A 16,599-nucleotide genomic window follows, 5' to 3' on the forward strand; every position below is an offset into this window, starting at 1 on the left:
AAGTGTTTAGCTGACTTAATTTTCTTAGCTGACTCGGTTCTTCTAACTGAGTTGAGTTAACCCTGTCTTGACCTGAGTTGAATCAGTTGACCCGACCTTGACTCGTTGACCGAGTTAAGCTTTGACTTTGACTTGGACTTAGATGTTGACTCCCTCTGACCAAATGTTGACTGTTAGTGGACCAGATAGACCATGCCCTAGTTTAATGGGCTGACTTAGTGGACTTGGGATTTTAGCCAGAATTCTCAATTAGTGTATTGGACCCTTATGGTCCGGATTGACCTTTGATTCCTTCTACAAAGATGTAGATATTCATAAGGCTTAGCTAATAGACTATAGAACTGACCCGATTCGATTAGTAAACTTTAGCTATGCTAAAGATAAAGTATGAAAAAGTAAAAAAACCATAAATGGCTTAGAACCTTTAGATATTTCACTTAGCTTATAACTAGAGAATTATATGGGATTATGTTATGAGCCTTGTGTGAGCCTTTTGGCTAGATTCTTAGACTTCTTGTGTGATTAACAGTTAGTCTATATTAACAACGATCGATTCAAATGATGAACCGGAAGATCGTGGATCTCGAGGTAGGCGTGGCTTGTCATCAAAATAGGTGGGAACCGATAACAAACTCTCTTGTATTCATTATTGTTTTACAAATCAATCTTGGTGTTGTGAAATTCATGCATACCTTTGTGTGCTTTGTGTGGTATGAGATGTGTGCCGACACAATATCCAGTATTCTAATGAGTGTGGTTAGCACGAATATTACCTAATGAGTGTGGTTAGCACGAATATTACCTAATGAGTGTGGTTAGCACGAATATTATTCTTCCTTTATATCCAGTATTCTAATGAGTGTGGTTAGCACAAATATTACCTAATGAGTGTGGTTAGCACGAATATTACTCTTCCCTTATGTGAGGCAACGCACGTCTCATACATGGATGTTTACTGTTATTTATGAATGTCTATGAAGAAGTTTCTACATTATGTTTTATTGTCTTTCCTTGTATTACCAACTTTCAATAAAGCCTGCATTGTCTTCGAATCATATTAATGATTACTTGAAAGCTAGTTGTTATTCCTATGGGGCACCCCTTTTAGGGATGATGTGCTCACCCATTCCCACTTTCAGTTTCAGAGACAGATCAGAGATGCGCAGTGGAAGCTTTGTGGCGTTGAGTCTTCTGTTATGTTTATTATGTTGTATATTATATTTGCAAATAAAATGACTATTGAATATGTATCATTTGAGAGGAATTCTTATTTATATAGTTCTGAGCGGGGTTAATTTTTGGGTTAAGCTTTATAGCAAATTTCTTAATTGAATGTTAAGTAAATAATTTAGATTCTTAGTGCCTGTTTATTTGGTTAATCTCTTGGATTAGTCAACTGCTAGCTTAGGAGGCGCTACATGATCAATAGTTTCAACCTCACTGTTATAAAGACGACATAAATTTGGGCTAACTTCCATCCTTCTGCTTTGCAACATACTTCTAGTAGGTACAGTATTTTGTTATGAGATACTTCAATGATGGAATTTATGTATAGTATTATATATTACGTACATCCACTTCATTTAAGTGATATATACTTTGCTTATGGAATTTATGTACAATATTTTTTGTGTATGTGTCCACTTTACTTAAGAGATATAGTAATGTATTTATTTATTTATTTTTGATCGATAAAGAGGAGAATATATTGTTCAAAAAAGGAGAGGGTACAAAAGATTTGTACCACCCTCAAAGGTTACAAGAGAAAAAGAATAAGAACAAAAACAAGAGAAATAACAGACTACTTCTCAAAATTACATAGAATCAAACTACATATTAGGCCAATTTGTAATAACATATAAATAACTTGGAGATTCCAAGTTTTTGAACACAATACACCAAGTAAATGAAATGTATTTTATCTTGTTTTGAATTGCTCTCTCATTATTCCTTTTGTTTTGAAAAACACGAGCATTCCTTTCGCCCCATATACACCAAATAATAGCCGCATACATCATGCACTGTAATTGAGATTCTTGCTTTGAAGGCATAGAAGTATTCCAGGATATAAGCATTGTGAAAATGTTCTTTGGCATTGTAAATTTCCAGTGCAGCATACCATTGAAATGAGTCCAAATTTTATCTGCAAAATCACAGTGAAGAAATAGATGACTGGCAGATTCATTATGAGAGCAAAAAGGGCATCTCTGACCAGTTTCAATTCCTATCCTTGTTAACATATCCATAGTAGGTATAATATTATAAGCCAATGTCCACAGAAAAGGCAGATTTTTGGAGGAAAATGTCGAGTCCAAATATGCTTGAGAATATACATGTGATCGTGATCTGTAGGCAAGCTTGTCAGCACAACATAAACGGAGTTGACTCAGAAGTGACCCTTCTTACCAATTGACCATTCAATCTCACCATTCAAATCCCTTCTGAATGACGCTAAATTCAATTTACATTGTAAATCAAAGAGGTCACCTCTACAGCTGCATTTAATCTTCTAGGAATAGTTAAATTCCAACAAAAACATAGTCTTCCACAAAAACTTCAGCAACATATTTATCCTTACTTCTTGCAGCACCAAATAAGTTAGGAAATTTTAAATTCATGGTATTTTAGCAAGCCAAGTATTCGTCCAAAAACTGGTATTACTACCAGAATTTACTTTAAATTTAATATGACTTCTAAAAATAGTGTTGCACTGCCATAAGTGATTTTTGGCACTTTAGAAAACCATCCATTAAGTTCAACTCCATATTTCTCATTAATAATCTCCCTCCATAAGACATCATTTTCAGTTGCAAATCTCCATTATCACTTTGTTAAAAAATCTTTGTTCATCCTCCAAGACCACCAAATTATCTTCTTTTACTTAAAGCATTCCATTTGACAAGGTGAAGTTTTTTGTTGCCTTTGTTATCATTCCAAAGAAAATCCCTCATAAGTTTTCCAGTTTCTTTGTAATTGAATCAGGCATCACAAACAATACATATAATAAACAAGTAAGTTGGCCAAGACATTATTGTTCAAAGTGATCTTACTCTGTCGATTGAGCAAAGGTTTCAGCCATCCTGCAATTCTCGCAGTGCATTTATCTAACACTTTATCCCATTTTGCTGCCCCTCCACTTTTATCTCCCGAAGGTAAACCAAATAAGTTGTAGGAATTTCTGACCAGTATAACAACCCAGAATGAAGAAAATTGAGTCAAGTCACCATGATAACCAACACCAAAAATTTTACTTTAACAAAATTAATCTTGAGGCATGTTAGATGTTCAAAAGAGAGCAGCAACAATCTAATATGCTTCACCTGAGTAATATCAACATCCAAAAAAATTAAAGTGTCATCAACAAATTGCAAATTACTGATACTTTTGCTACCATTAGTTGCTTGAAAACCAAGATGAAACCTTGCTCCTGAGCTTGCTGAATCATATAAGATAGAGCTTCCCCCACCAAAAAAAAAGGTAGATAATGGATCTCCTTGTCTAATTACCTTTTTAGATTTAAAATATCCTGCTACTGAGACATTGACTAACATAAAAAAAAAAAACTTGCAAATTCAGCACAACACCTGACCCATTTTCTCCATTTATATCCATAACTCATTAAAGCTAGAATCTCATCTAAGAAATCCCAATAAACATGATCAAAATCCTTTTCAAAATCCACATTGACAAGACTTCCTGGTTTACTACTTCTGAATCCTGAATCTATAAGTTCATTAGCTACTAAAACACCACCTATGATTTGCCTCTTTTTGATAAAAGCAGTTGATGAACTGAGACAATGCTTGGTAAAGTAGCTTTGAATCTGTCTACAAGAACCTTGGAAATTATTTTGTAAACTCCATGAACAAGACTTATGGGCCTTAAATATTTGATCTCCTCTATGGTTTTTTTTTGGGGGGGGATTAAGGCTATGAAAGTGTGTTTTAGCCTTCAATCCAAGAAACTTCTTTCTTGTAACTCTTCAAAAACCATCATTAAAGCATCTTTGATAATGTCCCAAACAAGAAAAAAGAAGTAATTGGAAAACCCTCATGGCCTGGTGCCTTTGATCCTAACTTCTTCATAGCAGATAAGCATTCATTTTCTGAAATATTATTTTCCAACCAAATCTTCACTTCTTCATTTATTTTGTTGAACTGCATATTTTTCATTGTAATAGTTCTAATAACTTGATTTTGAAATATGTTCTGAAAATAATCCACAATTCCTTCTCTGATTTCCTTATCATCATTTGTCATGTCTCTATTTACTTTGATAGTACCAATATAGCTTTTTCTTCTTCTATGTGTAGCCAATCTATGAAAATACTTTGTATTATTATTATCATGTTGTTGCATATGATCAACCCTTGCTCTACCTCTCAATTTCTCAGCTTTAAGAACTGCCAACTTGCAAAATTCTTGTCTAGTTTGTAATCTTTCATCCCAGTTATCCTCTGTAAGATCATTTTTAATATCTTCATCAGCATCTAGAGTCTTGAAAATGTTTTCTAACTCCTTCATTCTTCTCCCAAATCTCCGTACTCTTATTTACTCCAGAGTCTCAAAATTTGTTTTAAAAGTTGCATCTTTTTACAGAAAGAAAAATCAGCACCTCTTAAAACATGAAAAGAAGACCAAGTAGACGAAATAAAAGAGATAAAATTAGGATGGGTGTACCAGAAAGACTCACAGCGAAATGTACCTGGATAATGATCAGAACAAGGTCTTGACAGGGCTTGTTGCATCACTCTTGGAAAGAAATGCTCCCAATATACTGAGATCAACAATCTATCTATTTTGCTTCTTATGTTGTGCAATTGGTTATTAGTCCAAGTAAAAGTGGCACCGTTAAGAGGTAAATCCAACAACTCATGTCTTGCAATGAATCTATAAATTTTGCCATTCCTGCAGTTACTTCACCATTAGATGATCTCTCATGAACAAACCTTATTTCATTAAAGTCTCGCCCAATTACCCAAGGTAAACTACAATAGCTCCTCACTTATTCTATCTCTATGTAAAATAGTTTCAATTCACTGGTGTTATTAGAGTAGATACCAGTAAAAATCCACTCAAAATTAGAGTTGTGCATCTTACAAAGAATTGTAATTGAATAATGAACTATAAGGGAATCCAAAATAGTAGTTTTGATTCATCCCAACAACAGTGAACACCACCTGATTTTCCTTCAAAAGGAGCATCAAGCCACTGAACATGCTTATTTCCCCAAGTCTGCCAAAAAAGAAGATCATTACACTATTGGATCTTGGTCTCCTGCAAAAGAATAGTATACGAGGTTTCCCATCTCTAAATTTCTTTTTTATAACATCTCTTATTTTAAGATCATTAAGACCCCCAACATTCCAACAAATGATTTTAAAATCCATGAAAAAAGAGTAACCCAAAGAAAACCACAAAAAAACAAAAACAAATGACATTAGGTGAATTTACCATTCTTTGCTCTAAAGTTTATGAGATGCGCTTTCATAGGTTCCATCATTGCTTCGACATTTTCCTTTTTATTTCCTTTGAAGAACAGACCTATTCTGAGCCCTAAATTGATCATATTCCTAAAAAAATCTTAAAATTGCTTTCTAAACTCCTGATCAATTGTATCTTTAATCTGACTCCATTGCCCTTGTGAATTGACTTCATCAGAGTTATCATAGACTACTAGGATTGGGTTATTCCCCAGTAGGGGAAACTCATCATTGACTGCATCAACCTTTTGAAAATAAGTTAAAGACAAAACATCATCCTCGGAAGATGAAATTGGTGAAAGAGTCGTTGTGAAACAGACGTTGGTTGAGTGGCCTAAATTCAAATTGAGATTTGGTGATATAACAGGTGCGTTAAACAAAAAAGGTGGATGTATAATTAAGTTTGAACCCTTCTAGATTTTCATTTTGGCTCAATGGTAACCACTAGATTTAAATTCGAAATAGAATTAGAATTTGAATCTGAAGATGCTGGATGATCAACTTTCCTTTCTCCGCGAAAGAAGATTTATACACACATAACTTCTTGCTAGAATCACTCGAAGAAGAACTTGCATGTTGAATACTCGGCCACCCAATTTGGAAAGCTGAGAAATTCTCTTTTAAATTCAAAATTCTATTCTCCAAAAAATCGGGGGTATTTTTAGAAATCCTAAATCTTTTATACGCCTGATCAGTCATGCCATTAGTGAACTTCGTTGGTGTGACTTGAATCGAAAAAGATTGACCATTAAAATGAAACATATAAGAAGATTCATGTTGATCAAAACATTAGACCAATAACCTGATTGCAGAAGCATCCTCCCAAGTTAATGTTAAAGTATGAATCTCAAGAAGACCTACATATTTGAAACAAATAAGATTAAACAGCTTATTACTCCAGAGATTAAACAAGACACGTTTTACCTCGATCCAAGTACTTATGTACTTTGTGAAAGATTTATGATAGAGTTCACCGATGGCCACCATGGATAAATCCTAATGTTTGCACCATCAAAAATCCATAGACCCCATTGAGCATTTGGTTTTTTTGCTCAACAGATACAAAGAATAAAGCTTTCTTCTCCTCAAAGGGGAAATTTTCAAACTCAGATTTGATGCAGAATTTATTTGCAATATCTTTACCTAAATTAATCCAAGACTCGACCCTATGAGAAGATTCAATGATTATATGTTAGTCTAAATAACTTCTAAAAGAACTTATGTGCTCATTCTGCACTTCAGAACAATATAGATTTTGCAACGAAAACCTGTTTTGCAGACTGTTTTTCTAGTTGTTTCTCGGGGTCCTTGTTTTGAACAGATTCATTGAGAATGAGTTTTCTAGATAAGAGTTTATCAAAACATATCACAGATCTTTTCCATCTATTTATACCTTTTTTAGCAGGCATAATTGTTAGATGTTTAACCCTATTTTTTGTAATGGTAAGACGTAGAAATTCTCTATACTTATTCTTATCTCTTACTAACAACAGATGCTCTGTACCCTTTTCTAAAATCCAATGCCAAGCTCTATAAAAATCTGTCAGAGATTGTTTCCTCATAATATTCTCCAACCATATCAAAACAGATTTGCTAAGACGAAATCAAAACTTTTGTATTTCTAGTTTCTTCTTTAAAAAGAATATCACCAGATTTTTTGCTAACAACAAAAGATTTATATTCACAATCAATCCTTACCGATGTTAAAGTTGAAAAATTTTCTTTTTATTTTAAACTGCAATGGAACCTTTATCATCATTCTCTAAATCTTTTCCCGAATCTTGTGAAGACTTTACCTGGCGAACCACTAACCAGTGATACCCAATCCTTTGTTTTCTGAATCTTCAAAACCTCTACCCTGTCTTGCTGCTTACCATTTTGATCATTTCCAAAACCCTCATTTGTGATACTACGTGATAAAAAATCTCGAACCATTTTGGTCGCGAGAAAACTGGACATTCTCTCTCCTGCAATTAGTGGCATCTTTAATTTATAGTGCATAATTATTGTACCTTGCTAAGCTATCGACATCGATAATCTCGGTGTGTGATATAGTAATGTGTCGTAAGACTGTTTTCAGAATACTATCATATAAAACGAACATAAAGTAATTATTATTTGAAAAAATATAATCCTTCGACGGGTACTTCTTGTCGTTACCCAATAAAACATTTTTCTCCCAAAGATCGACCATTATATGGAGCCTTTTCCAAATATTTCTTCGGGTTATAAATAACTCTCTATCTGTTTTATTAGGTCAAGAAAATGTTTAAAGTCAGATGTTAGTTTATTGTTCTTAATGATGTGGCTGTCTCTAATATATTTGTAAGTAGATAGCTAGCACATGACACTTCTCTGCTTATTTGTTCCTAAAATCTATTTTAATAAAAATAACTAGTACAAATTACGTATTATACATATACATACAAAGAGAAAAGGTTTATATAATATCGATAGGGATTAAAGAGAACCATATAGTTAGCTAGTAGTATGCTTCGAAAAAAATATTTAATCTACTCCTTTAACAGCAGAAGCGAGTGAACAGTGAAGGGGAACAAAAGTTTGACTCGGGGCTGCTCGCCGCCGTCGAATGATCTTACCAAAGAAGGTGAGCCGTCGGACCGTCAGGCAGCTTATTCTGTCACAATCAGCAAACACCCACAGTTTTGGGGACATTTATAAACGTCCCTAAATGACTGTAATAAAAGTTTTCGTTGTTTATACTTTAGTGACACTTGTATCCATCCCAAATTGGAGACACAGAAAATAACCCCCTACAAATTTGTGGAGAATAGACGCTCGAAACGCGTGCTTTCGACTTGGAAAATAGATCTTTCTGTCCCAAACTTTATTCAGACTAGTCATAAAAACCCAAAGTGACCAAACTTGTGTTACAAAAACCTCATTCAAATGTTGGGATCCATTAAAACTCCATCTTAAACAAAATTGATACAAAAACCCAAATTTTAAAAAATGTATACAACAACCCCAAATTTCAGAATTGGTTTTATCAAATTTTATGATGAAACCAATTTTTGTTTCATCAAATTCTTTGGGCTTATTGTGTTACTTTTGTTTTGATGGGGTTTTTGTGTTACTTTTGTTTTAATGGGTTTTTTGTGGATTTATAGTAACACCTTTGAGGTTATAACTCGCGGACCGAACTTTATATTACAACTGTAATTCGGCAAATATTTTCCCCATTTGTAATCACATTGTTTCCTTTTTGATCTGTAAAACTTTTTATGGTGAGTAATTTCGAATTCAAGTTATGATAAAAAATATTAAGTAGTTTCCTTATTATTATTCTAAAAAAATATGATGACAAATATAACGGCCTCGCCTAAAATAGCTCGTTTCTTATTACCTCTTAAAGTTTTGTCATTCATGGTTGCTAGTTTTGTTGTTCATCGGTGCTAGATAAATTAAAACGTGGTTGGCTCTAAAAAAGAATGGTTGAATCATGCGGAAAATAGGATTATGAAGAAAAAAAGAAAAAAGTACATATAGATGCTAGATAATATAAGATTTCGACTCTTATATTATATATTAAAATAGAGAAAATGGGCCATTTTCCCGGAGATTCTTATAATATGGTTGTATTGTACAAGTAAATTAGTGGGCTGGATGAAATGGACGACTCTCATGTGATTTGAATTAGACAATTATACCCCCACCACAAGAGGCAGTTTCTCTAAAATTAGTTCATCTTCCAAAATCATTTATTGTAATCATTGATCTTCTACTTCCTCGATCGATCTCTACCACCAGAAATACAAAACAACAGCAACATATTTCTCCATTACCAATATCAACATCACCAATATCATATCCACCAGCACCGTCACCGACGACTTCATCTTTCTCTACCGCCGTCATCCACACCACCACCACCATCTCCACCAAAACAAACACAACCTCCACCATCGAAAACATCATTTTTCTCCACCACCACCACTGATATGGAATATTTTGATGCTCTAATTTAGTTGAATTTCTCAAATTCATTAGTTAGGGAATTAGAGGTTTTTGTTGAATCAGTTTCACTAGATGAGAAAGAGGAGCATGCTCAAATCGGTCAGTTCCCAAACCCTAATTTTCTTGGGAACATTATTTAAATACTCCTCAAATATCGCTCCTTAAAATATATCCTTATTCAATTTCTAAAAATACCCCTACCTTCTGAAAAATGGAAGTAAGTAGCACAAGTTGCTTCCAGAAGTGGACGCAACTTTATACAAGTTGCTTCCAATAAGTGGAAGCAACTTTCTCAAGTTGACTCCAAAAAAAATTAATTTTTACCCCTCGGGGGTATTTGTGCAAGATCAACAAAAATTGAGGGTATTTATAACATGGGAATTTTGATAAAATACACCCTGTAGAATTAGTATTTCCTAAAGTACACCCGTTTTTTTAAAAATTGCTAAAATACACCCTCCATCCAAAATTCTTTTAAGGCCCACGGTATCGTTCTGGACATATCCAACCATACATTTATTAGAACTGATCAACGGCTAAGGTTCATTCTCAACAAGAAAATTACTGACATGCCCTTAGACGAAGAAGAAAATGCTTGTGAAGAAAACTGATGTTCATATCGTTTCACCTTCTCTCTTTTTTATGTCTCTCTTTCTTTCTTCATGTTTTAGTTTGGAAACTGTTGTGGGGATAATCATCATTTTCATTCAACTAATTAAAGTGAATCATGGGTGTAATAGCATAGAATGGTTTGTACTGGTAAGTGTGTAGTTTGTATGTGTGAGTGATTTGTGTTGAATGCACGTGTAAGTTAGAGATTGAGAGAATTGTCTGAGTATATAAACTCCCTGAGAAACTTTAACCAAATATCTTTCTCTTTAATCAAATTGATTATCTAAACTGTTTCTAATACAATGTAGTCATTCATTCATTGAATGTTAACATGGTATCATCGAGGGGGAAGCTTAACAACGTCGATCCTTGGCGATTCCTGCAATTTTATCACCACCACCATCATTAATCTCATCTTCTGCTGCTGCTGATTTTGTTTCTGAAGAATCATGGAGTTCCTGGTATGAAGTTTGTTATTGGAGGTTTCGGTAGAAATTAGGGTTTCGTTTTGATACCTACTACGTCTTCAAACAGAATTAAGCATGATTCTTAGAATTTGGTTTAAATCACTTGAGCTCTTGGCGATTTAGGTTTTCAACTGTATTTCTCGTTGGAACTTGATTGTTCTACTTCAACTGTTTAAATTGAATCTATGCTGGTAATCTCTAATTCTATCTTTTGATTACTTCAGATTTGATTTCTTGTGTTCAATTTCTACATCACTGCCTCAACAAAATTCGATTTCATCTTCAAATTCTGTTTGCATCATAACTTGGTTGATTTTGACCTAGTTTTGTTATCCTGATCTGCTAAAAATGATTCCTGAAACTAGTTGGTCTGAGCATGCCTATTTCTGCTACTATAGTTAGTTAGGAAGAAGCTTAATTTTGTTCCACCGGGTAGTGGAGAGAATTTCTCCTTAAATTCAGTAGGACATTGAGTTTGACAACCTCATTGTTTGTTGGTATGGTCCTCACTACGGTGTTGAAGAATATTGTGTGTGTAATGATGGAACTGAGGATGATGTTTCAGAATCGGAATTGGTGTGGTACTGGTATACAGATTGCGGTTCTCTTTGATGAGTTTGTGTACACTTAGTATGCAACCTAGTGTTCAGCTTGCATATATGTGTTCAATGTGCAACCTGTTTTCCTTCTATCTTTCATGCTTCTTGAATAATACAGTTGAATTTCATCTTCAATGGTGTTTTTTACTTCTATTTCTTATGTTAGTGAATAATCCAAAGTGCTCTGACCTTATGGAGAATAATCGAAGGTTAATAATCAGTTGAAGACTTTTCTTCACGGTGCACTACTGCACTAACTGAATAAGAGGATTAAACAATTCTTAGTGCAGGATATTTACCTACTTGTGTTAATGTTAGATTTTTGATATGTCTGGTACTTTTGTTCTCTGATATATGTACTGGTACTTCAAGGTAGGTTTGTCTGCCTATGGTGTTTCATACTGCTGCAACAATTTCAATACACCTTCTGAAGTGAAAATTCTTTAATGTTACTGAGGGTAACTCGATATTTTCAGCTTGGTCATCTCCTAAGCATGGTGCGAATTTGAAATTGATATCTGTGTTCAGTTGTATGTTTTGTTGGTGCCACTCTTATAAAGATTTGATATGTTGGCAACTGATTACAGTGCATATTGATTTTATGTTGTTATCTTAAGTATCAGTTGGTTAGAACCAATACCTTGTGGAGAGTAATTAATGGTTAAATACTACAACTGCTACTGGTTGTTGGAGTGTGACAGCAGGATATTCATTGTTGGTATGTATGATGTATTTGGTGTTGGTGCTAAGGAGACTGCAGGTTGCTATACTTGATGCCAGTTACTTCAGTGGTTTCTGTAATTCTAACTGGAGCACAACAAACAATGTGGCTCTTCTTCTTATTTTTCATGGTTGTCGACATTTGTGTTGCTGGTGCTTTGTGAAGATTCCACACACGCATACAACATTGTTTCGACGGACTGCATCATTCTAGCATGTTATGTGCGCACATCTCAGTTACACTGTTCACCTGGTCAGCTATGTCGTATCGTGACTGGTATGCGGTTTTGATGGTGGTTTAATACAGCAAAATGTTTTCGGTTTGGTCAAGATTGTGGACCTATAGTGTTGTTAGTGGGAATTGGTATTTGCAGGGGTACTGCGATATTGCAGTAAGTGGTTATTTCCTCTTGTTAAACTATGCAATCAGTTTTTAGACTACTTTTGTCTTGTTTCTACAACACCACCATTTGTCACCTGCAATGTCAAATGCCAGCACTATTTCTTATATCTACATCAACTGTTGATGCTGCATTTATACTACTCACATCATTTCTACTTTTGGCTTACTACATACTATAGTCCACTGATACACCAAATGAAGTTCTACATTTGCTATTATTACTACTTTTATTTCCTGCAGCAAAGTGTGTAGTTTTGTATGTGTGCAATCTCAAGTTGTCTTTTTACAGACCACTTGGGATTGAGGGAGGGTAATAGCATAAAATGGTTTGTACTGGTAAGTGTGTAGTTTGTATGTGTGAGTGACTTGTGCTGAATGCACGTGTAAGTTAGAGATTGAGAGAATTGTCTGAGTATATAAACTCCCTGAGAAACTGTAACCAAATATCTTTATCTTTAATCAAATTGATTATCTAAACCGTTTCTAATACAATGTAGTCATTCATTCATTGAATGTTAACAGGGTGTGTATTGAATCATAAATATTTGTCTCCCTAATTTATTTTTATTTACAGTTCCAAACTGACTCTGGCTGCAACTAATTTTTTCTCTACCTTGAATTACCATCTCCAAACCTTTTGTACTTCAATTTGTTGATCGGGTTGAGAGATTTTGATTTTGAATTTTGCATTAGATAAACTCGCTAGAGTTACCTCCGGCTCCTGGTAATCTCTCTCTTGTCCTCTCTATGGATGTAAGGTAACTAGTCTTATTGAGATTTGGGGTTTTATGCAGAAATGATGTCGACATCTAGCCTTTTCAAGAGGATGTTTTCTACTACTGGGAAAGTGAGCGAGGCTGGTCGTGCTTCCATATTTCGTGTTTTCTACTTCATTGTTGTATAGCGTCCTTCATGTAAGTTTTGATCTTATAAATCTTGGTGTTGGTTGATTATTCTATTCAAATTTATTACCAGTATTATGAAAATTATATAGAATATATAGCTTGATTGACTCCATTACCCAAATCCAATCCACTTCATTATGTAAAAACCAGAGAGATAAGCCAATCAGATCAAGAGATTCGGATTGCATATTCGATATGCATCCATCGGAGTTGTTGATAAAAATAGTGAATTCTTAGCATGCATTTCTGGTTTGATTAATTTCTTTCAAAGAAAAATATGAAATTTTGTAGAGAAATCCGTAATTGGGTTTTAGGTGATAGAAAATTCATTTATTAGGTGCCTAACTGCGAATGATCTGTTGGAATTTGGAAAAATATTACGAGTTTGAACTGCAGGTATAGAAACGGAAGTGATGGCCAAAGGAGGAGTAGAACTAGTCAGGTCTTTTTAGACATTGTGCAACCTGGTCAAAAGAGGAGTAGAACTAGTTTGAACTGCAAACTCGAACCGATTTTGTTACAGCTGGCTATTTAACGGCCGTTAACTGTTTTATGAAAAAAACTGGATAGAAAAGCGAAACTGGGTGTATTTTAGCAATTTTGAAAAAAACGGGTGTACTTTGGGAAATACTAATCCCACAGGGTGTACTTTATCAAAATCCCCTTATAACATTCCCACAATTTTCTTTGTGGTTTTATTTACTTAAAAGTTAATGCACTTGTGTACTTGGGTTTAAGTATTCGCAATTTTTTTGATAAATTTGTAATGAACCTGAGTTCATCATATTTTAAATTGTGTTGAACATGATTACATCCAGTTTTTAATCATGATGAAATTGGTTTCATCTTGTTTTAAATGTGCATATTGATTTATTATTCTTTTGGAAATGTGGATATAGGTCATTTTTTCTTACGTAAGAGTTTTTATTCAATCTAAAACATGATGAAACTGGTTTCACCTATGTTTAAATTAAGACGAAACCAGTTTCATCCGGTTTTAGGTTGAATTGAAATTGGCTTCATTATGTTTAAACTAGGATGAACCCATTTTTATCTTGTTTTAGATTGAACAGAAACTGGTTTCACCATGTTTTTCATCCTCTTTTAGATTAGTTTGAAACTGTTTTGTTCTATTTAAACTAGTTTATGTTTGATCGATATTCATGTTTTTTTATCGCTAAAGTTGTTTCATACTCCCGTAAACTATTAATTTTGATATCAAAAATATAAGTGTTAGTTACTTCATGGTCTATTCATAGATAGTCTTAGTGTTCTTTATATTTTGTCAATACCATGGATGTTGGGACCGACATAATCACACAACGCAATTTCACCAGCTTGGTTTTCCACAGTCCAGCTACATTTTTGCATCGCTATCCATCAATAATGTCATTCACATTTGCCAATGCTTGGCTAATAAATTTTTTTTTGATGAGTAAAGATGAATATATTGATCAAAAAGAGAGAGGGTACAAAAAGGCTTGAACCACTCTCAAAAGATACAAGAGAAAGAAATGAAAAGAGAAGAAAAGAGACTAAAAAAGTAACAAACTACTTCTAAAGTCAAAGATAATGAAAATACATTTTGGGCCAACTAGACAAAACATCCTGGTAACTAGGAGCTTCAAAGTCTTTGAATACAAGACACTACAAGAAAAACGTGTACTTGATTCTGTTATGTAAAGTAGCTTCAATGCTCGACTTAATCTGAAAAATCCTATCATTTTTTTCCTTCGATATGCACCTGATGATAGCAATAGGAATCATGTGCCAAATTTGAAGTTGTTGAGAAGAAAGCAAAGACAAATCCCATGACAGCAACATAGTGAAGAGATCTTCAGGCATAACAAAACTCCACTTCAGTTTATCCTTGAAATAACTCCAAATTCTCCTTGCAAAATCACAATGTAGAAAAAGATGTTCTACAGTTTCATGTTGTGCACAGAAATCACAATGCTTGACTAATAACTAACTGTATTGCAATCGGTATGTGATGCAGACTTTCCCAAAATGCACTATTAAGCCTACATACACACTTACACAAAACTGTGCAATCAAAATGACTTGCCAATTTTTGCAGCAGCTAAATCAAGCACAATTTTCTCTCCTCTTTCGGTCTTTTCTTGGTTGTCGTATGTTTAGACTAGGCTGAAATTAGTTTCATCCAGTTTCAAAATGGGTTAAAGTTGGTTTCTCCCACGTTTAAACCAGGATGAAAACAGTTTCATCTTGTTTTAGATCCGTTTAAAACTGGTTGCATCCTTTTTTATCCTAGTTTTAGTGGTACAAATCAACCAGGTTTAAGGAATAAATGGATTGATCAAGTAAACCAATTGTTAAGGTGATTATTATTGTTAATCCTCCAGATGTGGTTAAGGTGGTCACGGATTTCCTAATTGATTCATAGCTTATTCACAAAGGACAACTGTGGCATAGATGGATGATCATTGGTGTTCCTTTGTGTTGCAATTACTGAATACACTGTACGTAAATCAACATTCGTCTATCATATAGGTTTCAAGTTGGGTTGTGAAGTTCGTTTTTCTCGACTTAGGAAAATCAAAAAAAAAGAATACCATTAGCGACTTCACACTCATGGGTTCTCAGATTTAACAAAATTCTTTATTATATGTCTAAAATGCAGGGCACACACCAATTTATCCAGCACAAGCATCATACTATCCACCACCTCCACCGCCTGGATATGAAGTATAATTCAATGAAGGTGGTCCACCTCAACATCCCATACAAGCAGGTTTTGGATCATGATGATTCAGGTTGCTGCTTGTTTATAAAAGGATGACGATTTCCTACTCACGATATACTTTGTTGTTGTGGCGCGTTGGATTGTTCGCTATATGACGAGTTTTGATTTTTTTGCATGAGCTCCATATTCAAATCTTAATTATTTAATGTCTGTAGTATGTCAAATGAACAACACTATGTTCGCTTTTAGTTCCGATTACTTTTCACTTTTATATACGTCTAGAAATGTTGATTAGATTAGTTTGTCGTGCAGTCTTAAGCACATTAATTTTCCCTGGTCGGAAATTTCCAATTTCATGTGAAATAATCGCTAATGTACTGAATAAATAAAAAGGGTATTTTAGATAGTTATCTTTAAAATTTGTTATATAAAAGTAACAAAATGGGGTGAAATACTCGGTATGGGACATTTGAACAATATCTTGAAAGTTATTGGGCATTTAAACAGTATCAAATTTTACTCGTTTTTTACACCCAGGAAAAAGTGATTAAGAGTTATTCAACCAATTTCGTGATTAAAATATTGTACGGAATCTATATGAATATTCTAGAACTAGAAACTCCATGATACAAATATAAGCCTTTCTTTAATGGGACAATCCAACTAACATGAATTTTTAATTAAAATTCAAAAGTGGACATGAGGAGTTTTATAAGTGCTTGAATA

The 16,599-nt window shown here is 34.1% G+C and overlaps 1 long non-coding RNA gene across 1 annotated transcript; it reads left to right on the top strand.

Moving 5' to 3' along the window:
• The first annotated feature begins 15,406 nt into the window (after positions 1-15,406).
• Positions 15,407-16,283, top strand: LOC113286335. The gene is made up of 2 exons (XR_003329233.1): positions 15,407-15,649; positions 15,811-16,283. It is a non-coding gene; the product is annotated as an uncharacterized LOC113286335 (long non-coding RNA).
• Positions 16,284-16,599: the final 316 nt, after the last annotated feature.

The sequence above is a fragment of the Papaver somniferum genome, chromosome 6 (assembly GCF_003573695.1).
Source record: "Papaver somniferum cultivar HN1 chromosome 6, ASM357369v1, whole genome shotgun sequence".
NCBI lineage: Eukaryota > Viridiplantae > Streptophyta > Magnoliopsida > Ranunculales > Papaveraceae > Papaver > Papaver somniferum.